The 24,039-nt window shown below is 40.3% G+C and overlaps 1 long non-coding RNA gene across 1 annotated transcript; it reads right to left on the bottom strand.

The window, feature by feature from the left end:
* Positions 1 to 14,922: 14,922 nt before the first annotated feature.
* LOC118292095 lies at positions 14,923 to 19,033 on the bottom strand. The gene is made up of 4 exons (XR_004786830.1): positions 18,774 to 19,033; positions 18,439 to 18,509; positions 18,227 to 18,274; positions 14,923 to 16,138 (listed from the first exon to the last, which is right to left on the bottom strand). It is a non-coding gene; the product is annotated as an uncharacterized LOC118292095 (long non-coding RNA).
* Between the last annotated feature and the right edge of the window lie 5,006 nt (positions 19,034 to 24,039).

The following is a 24,039-nucleotide window of genomic DNA, read 5'->3' as shown; positions in this document are numbered from 1 at the left end:
ATTGTTTTGATGTGGCTGTTGAAGTTTAGGTCTGATTCCTTGACTACACCCAGATGTCTGGCTTGATTTGTGGTTTTTAACATCACCGTTTGAAGCTGGGTGCTAACTTTAAATCGTTCTTCCTTGGCTCCGAAAACAATTATTTCAGTTTGAAATGTTGTTTATTTGAAGAAAATGTTGGTGCCTCCAGTCGTTGATTTCCTCAATGCATTTACTCAGTGCTTGAATTGGACCATAGTCCCCAGGGGATATTGTTATATAAATTTGTGTGTCGTCAGCGTAATTATAGTAACATATTTTGTTGTTTTCCATGATCTGAGCCAGTGGGAGCATATAAATGTTGAACAGAAGAGGCCCCAGAATGGAGCCTTGGGGAACTCCACATGTAATTTTTGCCCGCTCAGATGTGTTGTTACCTATAGACACAAAGTATTCCCTGTCTTTCAAATATGATTCAAACCAGTTTATTACTGTGCCCGAAAGTCCCACCCAGTTTTCCAGTCGGTCTAGTAATATGTTGTGATCGACTGTGTCGAATGCAGCACTGAGATCCAATAAAACCAAGACTGAAATTTTGCCATTGTCAGTGTTTAAATGGATATCACTGAAAACCTTAACAAGAGCCGTCTCAGTGCTGTGGTGTGGTCTAAATCCAGACTGGAAGATATCAAAACAGTTGTTCATTGCCATGAAGTCATTCAGCTGCTGACCAGGGGTCTCATTTATAAATGTAGCATATGTACAAACCGGGGCTGGAAACATGCATACGCCACTTCCCACGCAAAGGTTGTGATCTATAAAAAACAAACTTGACGGGAGAATGTGTGCACCGTAAGCAAACTCTGACCCATGCATACGGTGTACGCACATTCTGAAAACAAGGGGAATAAGCGACACAGATGGTGAGGTCGCTGCGGACACGATCCTCTTTGCCTCCACCTTGAATGAATGAGATTCTTTATGTCGCACATTTAAAATAATACTCAAGCAACACAAATTAAATACATGTTGGTGAAGGAGTATAAAGATGTAGCGAACCTTCAGATCAGACCACTTTTTCTTACTTTTTCTGCCACTGTCCGCTCTGACCCACTGACAGTTGACAGCCGCAGCAACACGTCAACACTTGCACTGCTTCTTTTAATTAGTGATCCTTCTGCTGTGGCACCAAATAACGATGTTTTCTGGGCGTCCACCTCCCTACAGGCGGTTCAAAGTCAGTGTCTGAGAAGGGACTTTTTTTTTCCCCCTCACCTGTCCGAACGAAAGAACTATTAGATGCCAGGGTCGCACACTTGTAGGTGATCTGTGATTTATAAAGGGAGAATTACGCACAGTTTAATAAGTCTGAATATTTTTCAGCATATGCCATTTTCGGCTTTTGGGCACACGTACACTTTTAGTGGATCTTACGCACAGTTTTATAAATGAGACCCCTGGCCCTCCAGCCCAATGTGCTTCACCGCCTGCCTGTAGGACATTTGACATTTGAACACATTTGAACACTGTCACTTAATGTGACAAGACAGTGATTAATAATCACCAACTTTCTCTCAGTTATTTCTTGTCAAAAACACTTAACACCTGTCAAAATATTAATACCAAAATCCATCTAGATTCCCAAAATGACCCCCAAAAATGATATTTATTGAAAAACATCACTATTAGACAAAAGACGGGGGAAAAGCAACAATCGTGTTTAGGTCAATATGACCTGAAGTAACTTCTGATTTGAGTTGCACTGTCTCACTCAGTGTGCTCTAAACTAGTCAAGCCTTTTTATCAACTAGTCAACCCATTTTTTTTAAAAATATGTTCAATGTAAGATAACGTCCATAATAATATTATTATGGTATTGACATTTTGACTGGTGTTAAGTGTTTATGACAAGACATAACAGAGAAAATTGGTGATAATTAATCGCTGCTTTGCTATCACAAATGCAAAACGACCACGTTACACTACAACGTTAGTTTAACATTGAACATACATACAAATTTAAGATTCAAAAGAGATAAGCACAATAAGAGTTGTTTTGTGTAACAGAGCGGCTGGTTTAAAGCACAAATACACTCGGATGGGCTATATTAAACAAGCATTGCATTGGTCCTAATTACCCAGCTGGTATAAACTAGCAAACCATAAATTATCCCAGCAGCTGGTAAGTTGTATTGTTTTCTGAAGGAGGCGGCCCCTGAATTGGGACACAGCTATGGAAAAGCAGCTACGGGACTCCAGCAGTTGCCAATGTATTTTTTACAGGCATATTTATTTATGTATCTATTCATTTATTTAATATAGGCTAAAACGGCCTTCCATAAGCGGTACGGAGTTTAATTTATTAGAGCATTCCACAAGCGGATGGATTTGAGAGACTTTACCTGATAGGTGACCCAGCTTATCCCCTGCAGGATTGGCTCATGAAGCCCTTTTCAGACACAGGAAGACTGACCCCAGAACAGCACAAGTACAATTACAGACTAAGCAGTGGTCTGTTGTGGAGATGTGTTTTGGGAGGTTAAAAGGAAAATGGAGGTGCCTCCTTAAAAGAAACGACTGCAAGCTGGAGTTGAGCAAGAAGATGGTGCTGACCTGCTGTGTACTTCACAACATTTGTGAGGAACATGGCGATAATTTTGCAGAGGTGCACTATAGGCATATTGACATTCAGCCACAACCACATGTTCAAGCATTACCTGACCATGGTAATCAAGAAGGGGCAAATGTTAGAGCTGCTTTGATGAACTACTTCAACAGAGGGGACGAGTAGTTTTTTTTCTTCCTTACAATTACAACACTGTTTATGCTATTTTTGTGTGCAAGACTGTCATATTTTGTATTTCCCTTTATAAAACAAAAAGAAAAAGAATAACAGTTGTCTTTTTTTTATTGTTTATTCTGGTATAAAAAAAACAAATGTACAAAATTCAAACAAACGTGCAAAATAAAAAAAATTAAAAATGTACAAAATAAAAAAACAAATGTACAAAATTCAACAAATGTGCAAAATACAATAAAAATCTCTTAAAGTGACAGTGTTGTGCAAAGTCCTTTTGAGGGCGCAGTGTTTATTTTGACTGGGCCTCCATCACAGCCACCATGCGGCCCACAAGCCCAAATAACGCTGTTGTCCTTGTCTATTTTGTCAAGCAAGGCGTTGTTTGGGGTCCTCGTTTCTTCCCTGCTGTGCTGAAGAAATCGTTCGTCTGCCCCCTTGAAATACTCCATGAGCTCATTAATGACGTCACTGTCCCGCTTTCTTTTTCCTGTGTACAAGAAAGATTAAATCTTAAGCAAATCTTACCATGTCTGGGCTGTCCAGATGTGGCGCTTCCGGAGCTGCATGATGGTGCCGGTGAGCTACAGGACAAGGGCGGTGGAAGAACAACGTCGCCAACGGTTTCGACGGCAGACAACTCTGTAAACAACAACAAAAAACAATCTTTAAATACAAAGTTTTTCCAAACACTATACGATGTCAGACCTTTGTCATCGAATTGCTATGTGAGACGCCGGTAGGTGAGCAATGGCAGCACGTTTTCTATTGTTTAGCTGGCTAGCTTGCTATCGTCGTGGGGTAGCCGTACAACATCCGTATAACACTCTAATAAGAAAGTAAGCTAAATCATGAACTTAAGTTTACCCGGGAAGCAGAGTTGCAGTCTTACACGCTTCTTTGCGCTTCTATGACAGCAGTAGCACCCACCACATTCCATATAAACTGTTTCTGTCCCCCGACCACTTCAACTATCTAAACCAAATGTAAATAAAAGAGGTGTAATTCACACAAAGCCTATAAATGATCCTAAAAATAGAACAATAAAATGTGGATTATTAAATATTAGGTCACTCCCATCTAAATCTTTGTTAGTGAATGATCTGATAACTGATCATCACATTGATTTATTCTATATGACTGAAACCTGGCTACAGCCACAAGAATGTTAGTTTAAATGAATAAACACCACCCTCTTATAATGATACTCATTTTCCTCTGACCACAGGCCGAGGAGGAGGGGTAGCAGCAATTTCAAATCAGACTTATTTCATTAACCCTCGACTTAAACATAGTTTTAACTCACTTGTAAGACCTAACTCTTAGCCTCATACACCCAAGCTGGAAATGTAAAAAAAACAAAAAACAGTTGTTGTAGTCATTTTATATTGACCACCAGGCCTTTACTCAGAATTCGCTAATAGACACAATTGGTTTTATTCAACATGTAAACAAACCCACTCATTGATTTAGTCACACCCTTGACCTCGTTCTGACATATGGAATAGAAATTGAAAATCTTATAGTATTTCCTCAAAATTCTTGAGGTGTCTATCAGAAAACTCTGTAAGTAAATTCAAGGCAAAAATTCCATCATTATTTACTCCACTGCCATGTGTCGATACAGTGCAGGATAGCTATCAAAACTTTACTCCCACTCAAATTGATGATGTTGTTGATAGAACAGCAGCCTCACTACATTACACAGTCGACATTGTCGCCCCTCTGAAAAAGAAGACAGTCAAACAGAGGAGGATAACTCCATGGTTTAATGCACAAACACATGCTTTAAAACATAGGTCACGTAGGTTAGAAAGGAAGTGGTATTCCAATAATCAAGATGATTCTCACCTAGACTGGAAAAATAGTTTAATTACATTTAAGAAAAGCCTTTGAAATGCAGGAATCACATATTATTCTTCACTAATAGAGGAAAATGAAAATAACCCCAGGTTCCTCTTCAGCACTGTAGACAGGCTGACAGAGAGTAAAAGCTCTACTGAACAGTCTATTCCTCCAACTCTTAGTAGCAATGATTTCATGAGCTACAATACTAATAAGATTATTCCCATTAAAAAAAAATAATCAGCTTCTTCCCACTAATAGCACAGACACACTGTCCAGTACAGTAGCCTCAGAACCAACAGTATCGCTTCATTTATATTTAGATTGCTTTTCCCCTATAGATCTGGCTGAGATGACTGGCCACTTCATCCAAGCCATCAACGTGTCTTTTAGATCCTATTCTATCAAGGCTATTTAAGGATGTATTACCTTTAATCAATAGTTCCAAATTAGATCAGATCAATTTATGTCTATTAACAGACTACGTACCAAGGGCCTTTAAGGTGGCAGTAGTTAAACCTCTGCTCAAAAAAACAAACTCTAGACCCAGATATATTAGCTAACTATAGACCCATATCAAACCTCCCTTTTATCTGTTAAATTTTTAAAAAATCTGTTGCTAACCACTTATGTGACTATTTACACAGGAATAGTCTGCTTGAAGACTTTCAGTCGGGGTTTAGAAAAAATCATAGTACAGAAACAGCACTGCTGAAGGTTACCAACGACCTTTGAGTGTACGAGTGCTGCATTTGATACCATTGATCACAAGATTATGTTACAGAGACTAGAAAAAAAATTGGGATAAAAGGAATAGCACTAGAATGGTTTAAATCCTACTTATCTGATAGATTTCAGTTTGTTAACATTAAAAACAAATCTTCCCTTCATACAAAAGTGAGTCATGGAGTTCCACAAGGTTCTGTGCTGGGACCGATACTTTTCACTTTATATATGCTTCCTTTAGGCAATATTATAAGAAAACACCACATCAATTTCCATTGCTATGCTGATAATGATACCCAGCTGTCTTTATCTTTAAAGCCAGATTAAACTAATCAGTTAGACAAACTTCAGGACTGTCTTAAAGACATAAAGGCCTGGATGACTTATGATATTTTACTTCTAAATTAAAAAAAAACTGAGGTCATTTTACTCGGCCCTAAACACCTCAGAGAATAATCTGATCATATACTGTAGTTACCTTGGATGGTATAACCTTGGCCTCCAGCTCTACTGTTAGAAACCTTGGAGTTACCTTTGACCAGGACATGTCCTTTGACTCACACAAAAAACAAGTCTCTAGGACAGTCTTCTTTCACCTGCGCAATATCAAGAACATTAGATACATCCTATCTTAAATAGATGCTGAAAAACTAGTCCATGCATTTGTCACTTCTAGACTGGACTACAGTAATTCATTACTGTTAGGATGCCTCAATAAGTCTGTGAAAAGCCTCCAGTTAATCCAAAATGCAGCAGCACGAGTTCTGACAGGAACTAGAAAAAGAGATCATATTTCTCCAGTGTTAGCATCTCTGCATTGGCGTCCTGTAAAATTCAGAATAGAATTTAAAATCCTGCTCCTAACCTACAAAGCCCTTAATAATCAAACTCAATCATATCTTACAGAACTCATAGTTTCATATTATCCCAATAGATCACTTGTCTCTGTAAACGCAGGACTACTTGTGGTTCCCAGACTCTGTAAAAGTAGAATGGGAGTTATAGCCTTCAGCCACCAGGCTCCTCTCCTCTGGAACCAGCTACCAGTTTGTGTCATGGAGGCAGACACCTTCTCTACATTTAAAGTTAAACTTAAAACCTTCCTCTTTGATAAAGCTTATATTTAGAGCTGCTCAGGTGTTTACTAAGCCATTTCTTTATTATGCTGCTATAGGCCTAGACTGCTGGGGGAAACTTATATCATGAGCATCTCTTTCCCTCTCTCTCCTTCTCCCTCCTTCAACCTCTTTCTCTCTCTCTCTCTCTCTCTCTCTGCCCCCATGTATTAACATTAATTCAATTCAATTACATTTTATTTGTATAGTGCCATATCACAACATATATTGTCTCAAGGCACTTTACATAGTGAGGTCAATATTACAGTATGAGAGGGAAAACCCAACAAATCCCACAATGAGCAAAGCACTTGGTGATGGTGGAGAGAAAAAACCTCCCTTTTAACAGGAAGAAATCTCTGACAGAACCGGACTTAGTTGTGGGAGGTCATCTGTCTCGACCGGTTGGGCTGAGGAGAGAAATGGGGAAGAGAGGAGAAGTGGGCAGAAAGAGGGTGGGTGGAGAGACAGTAGGAGAGAAGAGAGAGAAGACAGTTGTACAACCGCCGCTTTAATCTCTACCAGACTGATACTTATAATTAAAAAATACAATTATGTTCTTGTTATTGTTAGTGTTGTGCATGGGTTAATTTGGTTATTAGCAATAATTTATAATTATCAAAGATAATTATGAATTATGAAAATCAATAGAGCTTATTAATCAATGTTAATAGCAACGGGGCACCACCCGGAAACCGGGACCAATAACCAAATCGTTAATTCAGTCTCAAGAATTAAAGGTGTTCACTCAAAATGTCCATATCTGGTAGATATGAGCATTTATGGAGTGAACTGAAGGTGTGAATTCGAGCACTGACTCTGTCAACAAGCTACTATCACAATGTACATGCAAATAACACAAAACAACTTCTCTTTAAAGTATAACAGTATTTATTAACTGTAGCAATATCAATTTACAATCAATACTACTTTTTATCAATAAATGTCTTTTATAAGCTAAGCTACCAATCATATATCATATGCTCATCATATGAAAAGACAACAACAAGCAAGTGTGTGTGTGTGTGTGTGTGTGTGTGCGAGCGTGTGTGTGTGTGTGTGTGTGTGTGCGCGTGTGTGAGCGAGTGTGTGCACAGGCGCGTGCCCGTGAAAGGGGGAGGAGGAACAAGATGGCGGACGTGACCTGGGAAGTCACGTGGCGCCAGAGAAAGGTGGGGCGTGAGACCTCAAGTTAAACGGCAGCTACCTTTAAACATGTGACTCTAACAAAGGAGAGATCGGGACGAAGTTAACTTCAGACTAGAATCTCTCCAGCACCCGCGAGTGTGTGTAAATGTTTGTTAGTAGGAAAGCAAAGGGAAAGCGATCAAAGCAGCAGTAAGGCTCGTGCTATGATGACTGAGGTCCAGCACCTGGTCTGGGACGCAGGGGCGCAGCGGCTCAGCTGGTGAGTCGGCGCGTCTCTGGTCTTTAAACAGACGAAGCGTGCTGAGTTCAGACACGATGGCAGAGCAACACACAATAGTCCGACGTGGTCGGACACAAATCACAGTCAAGCAACACTGATAATAACGCGGTTATTATAGCAGCAATAAACGGGACACGGAGGTCCGGTACAAACTTCACAACAATACACAGAAAGTTAACTTACTGAAACACACAAATAATCTACGTTCTGCCCAGAGCTAAAGCATCTTACTGTACTCCTTGCGGGGGAACAAGCGTGTGTGGTCCGTCCTCGGATCCGGCGATGCGCAAGGCGGGAGCCACGGCGCTTCCTAGCGACTGGCGGCGGGGTGCGCGGTCCTCCGGGGTTCGGATCGGACCAGCGGTCGACTCGGTTGAAAGACTGTGGGTTCAGATCTTTCCTTCTGCAGGAATCAATAGACAGAGTGTTCCGTCTCGGCAGATCTTGTCTCGGTACCAGCGCGGTGTGCGTTTCCAAACGCGCACAAAGAACAAAAAAAAAAAAGCGGATTCCGATTCGTCCGGCGAAGTCGGGAATCCTGGGGCCTGGTTCAGCTGCGTGCACGGTCACTTCTTCTGGGTTCTAGAGTGATCGTCGCAGTGGATGAAGTCTAGATTTAGAAGTGGTTGCCTCCTTTGTAGGTCAGAGGAACCCACCTGATCAAAGTGGGTTTCTTTCCTGGAGAGCGATGATCGGTGGGCATCGCAATGTTTTATAGAGTCTGTGACGTCGTGCGACCCCTCGCGGTGCCGTGCGGGTCTCTGCCAATGAGGGATGCGAGTTGGGCTATGTCCAAACCATGCCCTCAGGTGGGAGATGCGGGGTCTCTGCAGTTCGCCGCGGGGGTCCAGGGGTCTTGGCGTTCCCTTTCTTCAGAAGACCATGCGGTCAGGCTTCTGAGATAACATGTAGGCCGAAGTTGTCCTATACCCATGGTGCTCGTGCACAACATTAGTGATGATATTATTATTATTATTATTAATAATAATAATAATATTAACAATAATAATGACGGGTTTGGGTCCTGCAGCTCTGGGGTCAGAGATACACTAGGAGAGATAGAAAACACAAACAGGGTTAGTGACATATACTGTAAACATATCGGGGGATAGAGCGGTCGTATAACAGTTGCTTAATTTCTACCAGATTGATACTTATAATTAGTGAAAACTGACACTTATAAATATAATTATGTTATTAATAATAATAATAATAATAGTATTAATAATAATAATAATGACAGATAATAATAATAATGACGGACATTACATATGTAAATCTGTTTTCTCTCTCTCCAAGTGTATCCCTGACCCCAGAGCTGCAGGACTCAAACCCATCATCATTATTATTATTATTATTATTATTATTATTATTATTATTATTATTATTATTATTATTATTATTATTATTATTATTATTATCACTAATAATAACGACAACATAATTGCATAATTTTTGTAATTATAAGTATCAGTCTGGTAGAGGTTAAAGCACCGGTTGTACAACTGTCCTCTCCCTCTCTTCTGTCCTATGTTCTCTCCTATCACCCTCTTTCTTCCCACCTCTCCTCTCTTCTCCATTTTTCTCCTCACCCCAACTGGTCGAGACAGATGACAGCCCACAACTGAGTCCGGTTCTATCAGAGATTTCTTCCTGTTAAAAGAGAGTTTTTTCTCTCCACAGTTGCCAAGTGCTTGCTGATTGTGGGATTTGTTGGGTTTTCCCTGTAATATTGTAATACTGACCTCACTATGTAAAGTGCCTTGAGACAATGTATGTTGTAATATGGCGCTATACAAATAAAATTGAATTGAATTAAGTGATGTCACCTGGTAAGAGATTGAGTTTGTGCGTTAAGGACTTTTTATTTTCCAAATTTTACTTTCTTCAGTGCCCTCATGTAATTTAATAAATCAGGGCTCCAGACTAACTTCATTACATTGGTCTCACCAGAGAGCGTAACTTTTTAATTTGAGTTACTAAGGAATAATTGATGGAGTGGATGCTGATTCAGGGAGACGGAAACCATGGATGTTTTAAGCAGAAGTATTTATTATAAGAGCTCAATATATATCAAGGAGATTTGTGGTTTGTTTAAACAGATCAATAATGTGGTCAGTGTATGGCGCCCCAAGACAATCTGCCTGTTCCCGGTCTCTGTAGTGTATTTAGCTTAGGGTAATGTCGTCATCTCCCCGCGACTATGACACCTCGAGAGAGACTTCAGCTGCACGATGATTGTTGTGGCTTGCTACAGACAGGTTTACCTTGCTTGGTGCCTGAGAAGACTTGTCTTAACAGTTTCTCAGGGGAGGATAGACAAAATTCCATGACAATAACCTTTCTTGGCAGTTCCCATATACATTGGTAATCTCTTAAAACATTGTGTAAATGACTGCAAACAGGAATAAAGGTTCTTTTCATGAGGACGATTTGGGATCTAAATTTTGCAAATGGTAGCTCTTCTTCGGCGATATAATATGCAGTGTGAAATTTTATTATAATTTCTCACTCGAAGCAAAGAGGAGTAGAATGGACAAATGTTATGTTTCTCGTACTGTACTCAGTACATTGCTGCTCAGCAACGCCAACGTTAGCAGCTAGCGATAGGACCTTATCGGTATTAAAACGGGCCCTGCCCATTGCTAACTATCAGAGACGAAGGCCCCCCCCTATATCTGCCTCTGATTGGCTCAGACCGTGATATTCTTCTTCGCTGTATGCAGGTGGGGAAAAAAACATAACGCTACACACACAGGCAGACCAGCTAAATGTCAGGCGCAATGGTGCGACCAAAGACATTTTTGAGTCGCACTGCACAGAATTTTGGTCACACTCTGGAGCCCTGTAAATGCATTTTCACATGATGGTAATAAGTGGATAAGACAAAAAAAAATTCCAGGCTCCCCTTGTAGAGATGCTAAAACATTTGGTTTGATATTGAAAAACAAAAATGAAGAACTCTGTTGTAATGGGATTTTATGTCTAGCAAAATTCTTCATCCACAAGTATAGATTACAAAATTAGTAAGTTTATTATTTTCCTAAATGAATTTAAGTTGTACTAATGTTTTATATGACCTTTTATACAAACTCCCCCATTATTTTAATCTATTTGTTTATTTACCATTTCATCTTTCTTTATTAATCTTGAACTTTTTTCATGTCTAAAGTCCCCCTCCAGTCAAAAAAGTGATTTTCTTCTGTTTCTGCCATCTAAAATATCTGACATTGGCTATAGGGACTTGTACCTGAGTAAATTTTGTCACTATAGAGGTGTTTTCACATTCCTCTCCTGGAGGAGGAGATGTCTGTGCACCTCTCTGAAATTTCAAATCCAAACAAATACTGGGAAAACTGAATTTGTTACGTCACTAATACGACAACCAATTGCTGTTTAATATGAAAATGTAGGCAACATAGTCAGCCACTAGTTTTTGCATGGTGAAGTTAAGGTGCTGTCCCATTCCTAGTTATATATTTCAGGCCCTAGCAGACTCTCCCACTCAATAACTTACCAGGTGACGTCACTTAAGTCTGTGAGGGTTCAGGGCTTAGGGGTTAGGGGGGACATTGAGAATGGGCCTCATTCTTGCTTTACTCGTCTTTGTGGGAGTGTCAGAATAGCCGCTAGAAATGCTTTATGCACGACTTAATTCAAGTATCAGCTGGACTACTGACAGAACGATCAGGAGCATCAGGAGCAGTGTTTTCTGTCGGGGAGAGGAGCTCCCTTTGCCGCAAACGTTGGGCTTTCTCTGGACAGATCTATTACGTACACAAAAAAAAACTATTTAACACAATAAAGGTAAGGGAAAAACTGAAAAAGCACCTGGATCACTGTGTCTCTACTGTTGTGTTTACTCTGTTCAAGCCGTGTGTGTGTGTGTGTGTGTGTGTGTGTGTGTGTGTGTGTGTGTGTGTGTGTGTGTGTGTGTAGGAGCATGCACTGCATGTTAAGCCCCACCATGAGAGAAGAGGAAAGAGAATCAAAGCCAACGGGAGCAGATCAAAACAAGGCTTAGTATTAACCAACTATACTTATCAAACAGAGGAAATTAAATAGTTAGGTGTTTCTCTAATACAAGCCTGCCTCAATAAAGGCTTGTTACAGTTGAGGTCAATAAAGGCCCTCGACACTATTTGAGAAAATATGGAAATGCAAGTGCTGGCTGGACTTAAATGAGTAGTCTGCTCTTTTGGCCAACAGACAGCCATCCTGGAAAGCTCTGCTTCAGAGGAGTAAGTGAAGGCCGGAAAATTTGATAGCATTGAATAAAACCAGGAAATGTGCTTTGGAGAGCCCCTCGTTTTAAATGTATTTCTAGCACAGTTTAAAAAACAATGTGGGACAATTGTCAGTATTTTTGAAACGTTATTGAGGGGTGAAGTAGAAGAAGATAACACACAGGCCATTTTCCTCAGAAATGTGAAGGGTGTTTGGGGCCTTGAGTGGAGCTTTTTGTGCAATGTGACTTGAGAGAATGACACTCGGATTAGTTCAAGACTGGCTGTTATTGCTAGGGCAGGACGTATGCATTTATATAATAGACCACTGTTTTTGCCGTAACGTTTGTTGTAAGGAAAATCACTAAGGAAATCTATTGAAATACACAAACTTGCTGGACTTACCACGCCTACCGCTGGCCTGTAGCGGCCATGTACATAATGACCACTAGAGGTCTGCGGTCTTTAAAAAGACCACATGCGTCACTCTGCCTGAAAATCTGGGCGTTTTTTGTGTGATTTCACAGGCCAAGTTATGAGCAAATATTAAAACCATCAAAGGGGGTTACACTGTCCAAAAATAATTTAAGATCAGTATATTTTGAAGTATATTAGCCAGTGCCACTGTCAACAAAGCCTAAAAAAAATATGCTGTCTTTTGAAGGCTTGCCACAATCTAATTTGTGCTGCCACAGTTTTATAATGAACTGAAATTATTTTTACACTTCTCATAATAACATAAAATATGCGTAACTTAGTGTTTTCCGCTGTTGCTTCGCTGTAAGAGCTGAGCGTGCCGCATTGATTTGCTCCGCCCCTCTTTGCCCTGCTGTTGCTGTTGACATGAAGAAGACAGTTTATCAGCGGCTGTTGAAACCACTCAAATGTGAGAAACGGGGGTGTTTCACCTCTTTGTATTCTCCATAAACTGCTGTTCATCCAAGCATGAACTACTGTATGAACATTTCACTCAGGTGGGCTTTAATCCAATGCTAATGAGATTCCTTTATAAATCACTTACTGGACAAAATCTTGTTTTTTCTGCCATCCTTTATGTGGTTTTAGCTCTTTTCACTCGTTACTTTTTAAATAATCTGCATTAAACAACTAATGCACACTAGCTGTCAGAAAAAACTCTACCCGTTAAATATGTTTAAATGTTAAGCACTGATTTCAGCAGCTCATGGGAAAACAATGTCTTTCTCAAGCTTTCTATATATTTGATTCTTCAACAGTTACAACATTTGCCCGTAATGAAAAAAGGCAATGCGCTTTTATTGTATTTATTGTATTGTTTCATTTACTGTCCTCCAAAGATAACCATTATGTTTTATTTTCAACAAATTCATAAAATGTTTACATTCAAGTAATAAAGAAATCGGGTTATAGAATATTTATTCAGTTCGAAGTAGAGGAACAAATTGACGTTGTCTTGAACACTATTTTTGTTTTCTACCAACTGTTAAAGTTGGTTTGGATTAGCAGCAACAATATAGTTTCCTTAAAAAAAGTAGTAATTTGAACCCAAACCAAAATGTATTTTTCTTCCCTTTACCAAATCATGTTTCTGTTAACAGTGTCAGATCATATGTCACACATTCACACACCACCATGCCATAGCTGCTGAGGACTAAACACGGCAAACAAGCCAGTTTATTTTATCCACCCTCCCAAGCTCCTCCCCCATATTTTCCTAATGCACTGAAACATCTCCTGTTTACCACTTTACACTTCCTGTTTACACTGCACTTTTTGCACCATCACATATTGGACGTTTTTAGATAAGGTATATATTATTGTTTTTTTAAACTAATTGCATTATATTATTGCATTCTCTTTGCATATTTTTACTTGTTAAGTACATAAATTGTCATGAACGATACACAGTGGAACTGGACCCAAAAGCAAGACAACACACAGAATCAACAATAACGCGATTTAATGTTCAATATTATGTACAGTGCAAGGTGCACGGGGGGTGGCGTGTCCGGGGTCCCAGTGGTGAGAGGTGGGTGGTGGTGAGCTCTCCAGAGCGTTCAGAGGGATTCGGAGTCCCAATCCGATACGTGGCTTTCCTCTACGTGGAGCTGGCGTCCTGCGAGGGAACAAACAAATCCAAACAGTGCAGGCAGGCGATAAGCAAGAAGGCAAGCAGGCAGGCGGAATGGCTGAAGCAAGCAACGAGGGTAAACTACAACACAAGAGCACAAGGAATGGTTAGCTACACAAGCTAAGGACACGGGAGGTATCACAGAGATAACGAGAGCCAGGATCACAACAAAGGTACCGCTCTTGCTGACTGAACGATCTGGCGATCTTCTTATACTGTAGGGAATGATTAGTGATGATCTCCACCTGTAGGGAGAAGCCATGCCCACCAACACAGACAGACACAGAGCAGGGGAGAAACATGCAAGATACACACAGGGGAAAACAAACAATGACACAAGAGGCGAGAGGAGGGCTGCCATGATGCCCTCACGACATAAATTACACATAAAAGTACAATTAAAAGTACATCATATTTTAAAATCTTTGGAATTTGGAATACTTATTATTGAAATGCTTCTGTCTCTTAACACTGACTCCAGATGTTTCCAGACAAGGAAACAGATCTCTATGCTTTGCATAGATTGTACATAACACAAATCCAGTCACATCTGCAACAATTCCAAAAAGGCATGGAACAACCACTCCTTAGAGATCAGCCAAACCCCTCTGCAGCTGTGGTTGAGCAAACCAAGAGATGGGAACAGGACAAACTTTTGTACTTTTTTTGTATTTTTTTATATTGATGTAGTGACTTTACATTTTTTTCAAAATATGTGACATTAACAGGAATACAAATTTATTATTTTAAACCTAATACACACTTTCACAACTAATTCCAGGCAGATGACAAATGCAGCATTGACAGGATAGGGCTTCAGAGACCTGCGACAGATGAAGTTCACATTCCTTTGGTGGAGCTGCTCCTTGAACTATCTGTGGCAGAAATGGCGACATTGCCAAATCCAATGTAACATTGCCAGAGATAATACAAACATACATTGAGACAGTAAGCATTCCTCGTGAAATGCTGGATCATATATGATTTTTTACACAGTATCACAGCATCGAACAACTCATGTTAGGAGAAAAGGACTAAACCCCATTTTAGAATACCTGGCAATCAACAAACAGCTGACAAAGTTATCAGGCCAGATATAATTTTGGGGACATTAAGAGCAACAAAAGAGCAAATGAAGTGTGAATATTGGACATGTATTCACCCACTACAATTGGATAATTTTATTGCTTTGTGTCTACTGAATATGTAAATAACAGTTTTGTTTACAGTTTGTTGCACTTCTCCCAAGTGGCCAATTTTTTTTCCTGGTCAGTTCATCCAAATTCAGCATGGTCTGTTCAATCCTGTCCATATTACATATTTGCATAATACAATGCAATAAAGACACTGAAAACATTTGTGTAAACATTCCAAACTTTTACAGTATTAAAATCTTAAATTCAACAGTTTAAACAGTGCACTAAGAAAACTGTGAAAATGAGACACCTCAGCATTTTTTTTTAAACTTGAAAAGAGTGCACAATGAAACTTGTGGCTGTCTAAGCTACACCAAAAGTTGGTGCCCAAAGAAGAGCATTGCACATTTTTGCTTTGAATGAATCAAAGTCTTTGTGGACTGGCAATCTTAAAACAATTTTACATATATTTTATTGTATTTGCTTCTGGAAAAATCTTGCCCAACTTTTCTGAAAGGATTTCAATTGTGTGCTGAAGGAGAAAGCCATTGGGAGGTATAGTGGAGGACCCCGATGCAAACTCCAGCACATTCTCCAAGGTTAAGGGGGCACATTCTCCTTCTAAAATAAAAATTGAGTTTCTTGATGGTACTCCGTCAGTATGTTGTGGATATTGCCAGTGTAGCCTCTGCATATGTTGATCTGATTGCTGGTGGGACATGAATTGTGATCAATCTTCTCCCCAAGTCGGTTCAAAATGTTTCTTAGATCAGTCCTGCATAGAGATAAAAACATTAACAAAAGGGATTAAATAATAAGGCTGACAATACTCTCATAAAACACCCACTATAATTTTGTGAAAACTACTCAAAAATGACTAAATTAAAAATTCTCCGTTTATATGTCGAATTAGATGATTACAGGTTTCTATGAAACATTAGAAACATACAAATATGTATATTAACACAGATGTAATACACAATACACAATATTGCACAATAGCTTATGGCTAAATAAACATGCAGACGTAAGGGGCCCATAAGGTAACTTAAATTCGACTACATCTCACCGGAGACACACACACACACACACACAGCTGACACGGGCTGTCTGACTGACGAGCGCTAGCCTCACGTCACTAATGAGCGTTAGCATAACCCAGAATTTATAACACAGCCGTCTAATTATCGGTAATAAAGTTACAGCAACTTAACGGGGCATAACAGGGGTTACACACAACATATATCGCACAGAAATATCCGCGAAATGCACTACAACACATAACACTAACTCTCTTCACGAACGCATTCCCGTAATGATGACAGCTACGGCCGCCGCGTAACATGTATACACATACTCCTAAAAGGTAAACAAAGGGTCAGGACCTGGAGCTGCGCTACACGGGCTGCCCAAAAAGGTTCCTGAATAAATTATAGCTGAAAATAAAGGGCGATTTACAACAGTGTGTGTGGGAATTAGCAAAAATACACTCGTGTGTTTGTTCGTACTTGTAATGTCAGCCAATATAAAAGTGTAGCTCATTTATGTTTTTTAATAGTGTGGAAAACAATGGAGCACTGTGGCACAGAGGTATAGATACAACACAATCTAATTTTTGTAAGAGGATCTATGCATTGTTGGCTTTAGTCTTCTAATTTGTTGATTAAAAAAAGTATAACATCAGAAACAATCCTTATGTAAAAGACATGTTACTTAAGACTAAAACTATGTATTTGCCAAACAACATACCCTTCAGGAGAGAAAGACCCTTCATGCCCAGGGGAAGACACAGTTGATGGCAAAGGGGAGAAAGTTAACTGGTTGTTGGAATATGGAGATTCAACTTGATTGTCGGAATCAAGTGCTGGGACAAACAGCATGAAAAAGAGTGCTTGCTACTTAAATAGCTCTGACAGTAATAGTAAGACATTAATTTTATTATGAAGTGAGAACAACTGAGTAAAATGAAGTTCAACTCAGTGTCAATGCAAACCATATTGTCAAGTAGCTGAACATTGTTTAAACAGTTTAAACTGTAATCAATATTAGCTCTGTCACTGTTATTAGTTGTTGTTTTTAGTTGGCAATTTCTCTGGGGGGTTTTCTTGCAGTTAAAGCCTTGCAAAATACTCAACACAAAGGTTACATGGCTAAAAATCCTGGCTCTCACCTCTGGATCATCACTTTGAATCCAGTGGACAGAGTGTTTGTGATCCACTGATGTTGTTGTCCAGAAGTGTTCCACACATGTTGCTTTTGAGAGTTGTTACTGATATGGAACCTTGAATATTGAAATATTCATCGGCATATTCTTCTCCCACAAAGTCAAATAATATCTACATAAGGTCACAAAGAAAATCTTTGCATTTTCCAATCATTTTCAAAAAATGCAAACACTGCACAGAATTTCCAGCCAGTATTACAACAGTGATAAAATAGTGAACAAATTACCAACCTGAATAGATTCAGATAGAACAAATCTCCTTATTCTAGTAGCTGCCTCAAGAACATCAGCCATTCTAAACTACCTCCCATGTATGGCCTAAAATTAAAAAAACATAAAAGCAACAAAAAAACCTGAATTGTAATCAGTAAAATAATTGGGTCTGCAATGCTTACCGTCATTATTTGTTAGCTAGTTAGTTACTGCGCTCTTTCTTAAACAATTAATAGTTTTGTCTACAATATGTCAAAAGATCTCACAGTTGAAAGCCCAAGGGGACATCTTCAAACGTCGTTTCAAACTCATATTCAGTTAACATCATATAAGACAAAGAAAAGTATAAAATATTCACAGTTGAGTGCTTGACACACACTTACCTTTGCTAAATTTGACACTTAAATAATTTACAGCAGCTCATACCTTTCTGCGTCTTTCCTCCATTTCAGAGAATTCCTTCTGCAGTTCATGCTGTGAATATTAAAATCAAATCAATTTTTGCCATGCTATGTTAAGGTCAAACAATTATGAATGTGTGTTGGTCCTCAGTTTGGATTGTGGTCCAATTGTGGAGCAAACTTTATAAAAATGTAAAAGTTATTTATCAAAACCCTCAGAAACTTTGTAAGACATACCATTTCTTGGTCTGCAAGTAAAGACTCATGGTACTCGGGATCCTGCTGGATCGCCATTCATCCAAGGACTCCTGATGAGTAATAAAAAGATGGACTATTTATTAAACGGAATATGTTATATTTTGAAAACACTCTTTAGAAAACCATTAAATAGCTTGACTGATTTCTGAGGGGCTGCACTTTCAAAAAAATGTGGTCACACTGTTTGGAATTTCATATTAACATTAAAGCAGTATTATAGATAGTGTAGATTAAAAATGTATGGATATTCAGGGAAATCATTTTGTTTTTAAAAATAAGCAAATTCCTATCCATAAAAGTGTGACAAAGGTTACCAGCTTTGCCTCATCTTCTGTTACGTCGATGATCTGTAATGTTGCAGCATCTGTTGATTGATTGCTGTCCACTTCAATTGGATTGGGTGTGTAGCAAACTTCTTGGGTGTCTGCAGGACAAATGTTAGGTGATGCTCTGCTGAGCTCACTTGCAGACCTTTAAAAGACATTGTTATGAGTATTCAGAACCTGATACTCCAAAGTAAAAGACAAAATAATAGACACAAGACTTCAAGGAAGACAATTCATTCCTTTCCATATGTTAAGATCTCATAAGAAAACTCTGACTTATATCCAAATGTGAATAATTCAACTGGCCAAAACAGTTACAATAATTACAGTATTTTTTTTAAATAAACAGTAACTGCTACCACAGTACATATGAACATCAAATTAATATTAAATGATTCAAAAGTTGTCAAGTCAAGAATCTAAGCTATGGACCCTACGTACACTAAAACAGTTAAGACAGGTACATATAAAGGCTCCGAAGTTTGTAGGAACTCTCAAAAAATCCCATCGGTGACAAGAGCATCAGCAGAGTGAATTGTGACAGGCTGAACTGTCTGTGATGAACACCTTTTGTGTGATACGGTCATTTTATACTATTCAATATAGCAAAATACAGAGATATTACAGTAGGTGAAGAAAAGAACAGAAGTTATCAAACACAGGCTTGGCTCTTGCAGACATCATTAACAACATTTAGTGACTGATAATAGTATATACTTTCAAGAAGGCGCCACGGACGGCAGCCACGGTGTGTTGGTGTTTGTAAACGTTACTTTTTGTCAGAATACCCGCTGCTCTTTCAATAGAGAAGAACTCTACCACTCCAGCGGACCTATTCTCCAATTGTCTCCTTCCATCCCTTGAAATATTGGACATACTGGTCAAAGGTGCGCTGACCTTCGCTCACGCAGTGAAACGCCGGAGGAGAGGGAAATGATCTGGTGCGCTCATGCGCCTCCGTCAGCGCGGTCATCGCACACCGCTACCTGGATTATTTCTCTCCAAAGTGCGCTCACTGTGCAACAAAATGGATGAGCTTCAGTTTCTGGTGGGGAAAAACAGAGACTTTTCTTCATCTTCTGTGTTGTGTTTTACGGAGACATGGCTGTGTGGATCGGTACAAGGCTCTGCGCTGCAGCTGGCAGGCTTCCAACTCTTCAGAGTGGATCGCGACACAGAACTTTCCGGCAAAACTAAAGGTGGAGATATCTGTTTTTACACTAACAGTGGCTGGTGTAATGATGTGACAGTGATCCTACAGCACTGTTCACATCACCTGGAAATTTTATTCAGAAACTGCAAACCCTTCTACTCCCCCCTTGAGTTTGCGTCATTCATTCTGGTCGGTGTTCACATCCCACTGCATGCTAATGTGCAGGAGGCGCAGCACATGCTAGCCGACCAGATACTGAGTGTGGAGCGGACTAACCCGGACTCTTTGGTGATTCTGCTTGGGGACTTTAACAAAGGTAACCTCAGCCCAAATTCTACCCAAATTCAAGCAGTTCATTAAATGCCCTACCTGAGAGGACAATATTCTGGATCGCTGCTACACCACTGTCAGTGGTGCCTATCACGCCGTCCCCCACGCTGCACTGGGCCTCTCAGACCACGTCATGGTCCACCTGATTCCCTCATACAGGCAGGAACTAAAGCTCTGCAAACCTGTGGTGAGGACATCAAAGCAGCGGACAAGTGAAGCTGTGGGGAACCTGCAGGTGTGTTTGGACTGGAATGCTTTCAGGATTGCCACCAACAGTCTGGATGAGTATACAGAGGCTGTGACATCATACATCAGCTTCTGTGAAGACTGCTGTATCCCATCACGCACCAGGGTGAGTTATAACAATGACAAACTATGGTTCAAAGCTAAACTCAGACAGCTACGGCTGCAGGAGGAGGATGCGTTCAGGAGTGGGGACAGGGACAGGTTTAAGAAGTCAGTACAGCTTTAGCAAGGCGTTGAGAGAAGCTAAACAACAGAACTCCAACACCAGTTCTCAGCTAACGTCTCTGGTTCTGTCTGTAAGGGGCTCAGACAGATTACAAATTACAAACCTAAAACCCCCTACTCCGTCAAAGACCTGTAGCTTGCAAATGAATTGAACAAGTTCTACTGTCGCTTTGAGAGACAAAGGGACAGTCCTGACACCATCCCCCACGACATCCTCTCCCATCTCACCAACCCCCCCACCCCCAGATCAGCAGGACCCTGGGTCTCTCCACTTCACAACTCTGGGTCCCCCCCCCCTCCTCTACACTAACAGTTGCACCTCCAGTCACCAGTCCATCAAGCTCCTGAAGTTCGCGGACGACACCACACTCATTGGGCTCATCTCTGGCTGGGATGAGTCCGCCTACAGGTGGGAGATTGGCCATCTGGTGACCTGGTGCAGCCAGATCAACCTGGAGCTTAACGCTCTGAAGACATGGGAGATAGTTGTGGACTACAGGAAGAACCCAGCCCCACCCACCCCCGTCATCCTGTGTGGCTCCGCAGTCGACTCTGTGGAGTCCTGCTGCTTCCTGGGCACCATCATCACCCAGGACCTAAAATGGGATCTGAACATCAGATCCCTTACCAAAAAAGGCTCAACAGAGGATGTACTTCCTGTGGTAACTGAAGAAATTCAACCCGCCAAAGACGATGATGGTGCACTTCTACACTGCCATCATCGAGTCCATCCTCACCTCCTCCATCACCATCTGGTACACTGCTGCCACTGCTAAGGCTAAGAGCAGACTGCAGCGTATCATTCGCTCTGCTGAGAAAGTGAGAAGGTGAGAAGCTGCAACCTTCCATCCCTTCAGGACCTGCACAGCTCCAGGGCTCTGAGGCGTGCAGGTAGGATTGTGGCCGACCCCTCCCATCCCGGTCACAGACTCTTTGTCACTCTCCCTTCTGGCAGGAGGCTGCGGTCCATCAGGACCAAAACCTCCTGCCACATGAACAGTTTCTTCCCCTCAGCAGTTGGGATCCTTAACACCCCCTACCCCACTGACACTGGCACTCAAACCCCCCACGGCCCTTGAATATTTGCATTACAACAATGCAGAATTTTTTAAAATATTTTTATTACTTGTAACTATTTTATTCATCTTTTTTGCACATTTCTCATCTCGCACTTTATGTCTCTGTTGTTAACATAGTGTATATTATTATAACTTCTGTTTGTTCATTGTTTATGCATCTTTCACATCATAACAAATTCCTCGTTGGTGTAAAATCCTTCCTGGCAATAAACCTGATTCTGATTCTGATATCATTTTAAAATGCACACATTGAGGGAAAACCCAGTTAAGGTCCTGTGCATACCTGCAATGTTTGATATGATCCTTCAGTCACTGAAAAAGATATCCTCTGCACAAATCAGACATTTTTCTTTGGGCCGAGACAAAACTGACTCAGGTTCCACCTATTGTGTAGGAGTTATTGTTTGTCTCAGACAAAATACAAAGCACAATACCAGTGTTTTAGAATAGTCCATTTCTGTGTACAAAATATCAGAAAAATATTCAAACTTACAGGAGTTGTATCAATGTCTTTTTGCATTGGACGTTTTTAATAAGGGCACTCTTGTTGTGATTCCTCATTGATTTAATGGTGTACCCTGTGCTTGGGCAAGGCACAAGAGAGAAAGCTTTTTGCTCCTGCCTTTTTTTTTAATTCAAACCCCCCAGAGTCCTTCAGTTTTTGGATAGGCTGCCAGAATGTGACTTCTGAACTCCTCTGCACTGTTTTCATCACCTGTAAAAAGAATTGAGAGCAAATGACATCCATTCATTCATCGTCTACCGCTTTATCCATTTAAGGGTCGCGGGGGGTCGCTGGAGCCAATCCCAGCTAATTGGGCGAGATGCGGGGGACACCCTGGAGAGGTCGCCAGCCTATCGCAGGGCCACATACAGATACGGACAATCATTCACTCTCACATTCACACCTACGGTCAATTTATAGTCTCCAATGAACCTAACCCCCATTCTGCATGTCTTTAGAGTGTGGGAGGAAGCCGGAGAACCCGGAGAGAACCCACACATACACGGGGAGAACATGCAAACTCCACACAGAAAGGCCCTGGTTGAACCGGGATTTGAACCCAGAACCTTCTTGCTGTGAGGAGAAGGTGCTAACCATTACACCACCGTGCAGCCCAAATGACATCCAGAGTGTTTTAATTCATAATCTTTGTCTACCCTTCTCCAAACCATCTTTACTAAGCAATGGTTACAGATGAAATAAAAATATGTTCATCAAAAACATGTCAAAAGAGCCCATCCTACGTGGTATATACAGTAATTACAGAGTCTATCAACAATTATGCCCATTAACAATTTACCAAAAAAGTAAATTTTTTGCTCTCCAAGACCAGCTGCTTTGAGTTTCTTTTTCTTCTTTTGTTGGTACCACCATCTGAGCAGTGTTGTCCCAACAGAAGTATGATCTTGTAAAACTTGACCAACGTCTTACAGTGTTACAGCGATTATGAAGAGTCCTTCCAGCATATGGTGCAAATATTCTGCACACTTCAGCTGGAAAACAAGATGTTATTATATGAACAGACTTGATGGGGTAAACACTTAAGAAAAGAAGTATTTCATATTTTTTAAAATTAATTTTACAACTTAAAATACATGTTTTCACTTTAAAATTGAAGGATATTTTTTTCAGTTCAGTCTCGAAATTCCACTGTATCACTACATATTTTGGTTTGGTCATGTGTCGGGTCGCGGGTCTTATATTAGCGGATGCAGATTTTGCAGGCTTTTTCAATTATAAATTTTGCTACTGGTCCACTACTGGTCACTTATCTATGAAAGCTCTTCATAGACTGCAAAAATAATGTGGGTCACAATTGGCATGCTCAGAGTACATAATTTCAATCAGGAGAGACAAGTGCATGAATAAATGATATAAATTACAGGTTTAAAAGAATGATAAGAGGTGATAAAATATTGCTAGAGAGGACTAAGGAAGGGAGAGAAACCATATTTAAACAGACAGCAGCAAGATGATAGACTAACGAGGCAGGTGTAGTGTCTTTTCGTCCATCTACGGAATGAGAAGGGCATATGTGTTTATCTCTTCTTTAGAATGCCAAGTTAGGGGCCTTCTGGTGACCCCTCACCTTTCCTTATGGCCCCCTTTAAATTCCTTGTCTTACATAATATAACTTTAACCAGATGTCCTTTTTTTTAAGTAAACAACGGACCTATAAAGGTAACCCCCAAGAAGAGTCGGGAGGGTTGTCATTTT

Source organism: Scophthalmus maximus, chromosome 22 (assembly GCF_022379125.1).
Source record: "Scophthalmus maximus strain ysfricsl-2021 chromosome 22, ASM2237912v1, whole genome shotgun sequence".
NCBI lineage: Eukaryota > Metazoa > Chordata > Actinopteri > Pleuronectiformes > Scophthalmidae > Scophthalmus > Scophthalmus maximus.
This window is presented reverse-complemented; position numbering and strand designations above follow the sequence as displayed.